Source organism: Haliaeetus leucocephalus, unplaced genomic scaffold (genome assembly GCF_000737465.1).
Source record: "Haliaeetus leucocephalus isolate CR32 unplaced genomic scaffold, Haliaeetus_leucocephalus-4.0 Scaffold262, whole genome shotgun sequence".
Classification (NCBI taxonomy): Eukaryota; Metazoa; Chordata; class Aves; order Accipitriformes; family Accipitridae; genus Haliaeetus; species Haliaeetus leucocephalus.
The window spans coordinates 4,739,883-4,741,882 of record NW_010972698.1 but is presented as its reverse complement, the minus strand read 5'-3'; positions in this window follow the sequence as shown (position 1 = coordinate 4,741,882).

Genomic DNA, 2,000 nt, shown 5'->3' with positions numbered 1-2,000 from the left:
GGGCCGGGCCGGTGCGCGAGTCCCGTCGGGAGCGGGAGCAGCTCCGCCTCGCTACCGCCCGCTGCTGCCGTCCGCTTCGATCGGTCTCGGGCACAGCCGAAATCTGCCGGCGCTCGCTCGCCCGCCCGCCTGCCGCCCTGACAGCCCGGCCCGGGCTGTGTTTCTCCGCGGGGGGGCTGTCGGGTTCGGCAGAGCTGTGCTCCCCGTGAAGGCACCCAGCTGGGAACTGTGCTCGAAAGTTACGTTTGACCCGCTGGTCTGCAGTGACACCACGGTGAGAAACTGAATTCACCCCCGGATTTGGGTACCTACGGTAATACAAAAGGAAGAGCAGTCCAAAGCGATTTTGAGAAACGAGAATGCCGTTTCCTGCTGGAAATGGAATTTTAAAGGCTGTAGTTACACAGTCAATCGCTCTCTTTAAGCGAATCTACGTAGTAGTGAAGCTATTTTAATGTCAGGTAATCGTGCTTCTAGGACAAGTAAGCAGAACATTTTCCTCCTAATGTCATGTTTATTTGGTCACGCAGTGTGGCACATTGCATAGAAACACCTGCACATGCCTTATGATGTATGGGGTTTTTTTGATTTAAAACCAGCTGCGTTGACCACGTCAATCTGCATGTTCCCACCAATTTTCATTATATGAAAGGATTGCACTAGTTGTGTAACTGTGCTAAATGTAGCCTAGGGAGAAAACGACCTGTGCTACCATAGCATAGAAGCAGTTGTTTTAAAAGAAGTTGTCTGATTTTTTTTGTTTGCAGTTTTAGGCAGATCTACAGCTACAGTTTCTAGAAATGTCCATGATGTATGTATATACATTTTCAAATACCCTAAAAATAAAGGGCACTTTTCACACTGTCTTAAAATCCACTGCAGAATTTGAAATTTCTGAGGATATTCTAATACTGATACTACTGGCCTCCTCACAAAGCTCAAGAGAGGGGATGAAGGAATTCATTTCCCATTTCTTACTTACAGAAGTGTCTGGACTCCCCAGCTTAGACTGTGTAAGCTAAGCAGGTATTAAGGGACAAGCCCTGCCTATGGGCTTTGAAGGGACAGGGCAAAAGATGGAAGAAAGGAGACATAACGTGACTTTTGTAAGACCTTGTTCAGAGAGTATACTTGAGAAACTTTAGATGAACTTAGATTTAAAGTGAAAAACTAATTTAAAGCCACTTAAATTCTGACCTTAACTCTTAATAATACACACTTTAATAATGAGGGCTAATTTTGTGATGTTTATGTGTCCATGTGTAGGCAATTCTTAAGCTTATACAGAAAGTCAGATATATACCTGGAAGCAGAAGCCAGCCATCAGACCCTTCAATTGTCTTTAATTCCTGTGACGCTAAGACATTTTGCACCTTCCAAAAATTTGGCCTCTGTCTCGAGGGCTCTTGAATCTTCAGGGGGAAAAAAAAGGAAAGAAAGAAAGAAAGAAAAAGTTCAACACCTAACCATTGTTCCCAGGCAAGTCCTTTAATTAGAAAAACAAAAAGGTTAATGGAATAACGGCTCATTTCAGTAATTCTTTCTGCCATCACTTTAGTCAGACAATAATCCAAAGTATAGCACAGCCTGCCATCAAATAATTCAAAGAAAGGTAGGACAACTGAAGCACTTAAAATTTCAGTTAAGCAATGCTTCAGAACAGGTTAGAAAGAATTAATGTTTGTGCTCAGAAGTAATGGGGTTTTCCCACCAGATTCAATCTTGCTAACAGAGAATTCTGGTTTTCTAAACTTCCATGCAAGAAAAACTCACGCTACAGAAGAACAAAACCCTTAATAGAAAAAAAAAAAAAAAGAAAAAAGAAAAGAAAAATGCTTTCTTGTACCCTTGGAGTCGACAGTTGTCTCTATTGCAAAACTATAGTCTCGGCAACCCCTCAGTGTGTTATTTTATAACCATTGTCCTGAAAACCGCTATGAGTCAAAGCCTATTCAAGCGAGGGAAAGTGACATAACCACTGGTTACCAGTAGCAATGCAA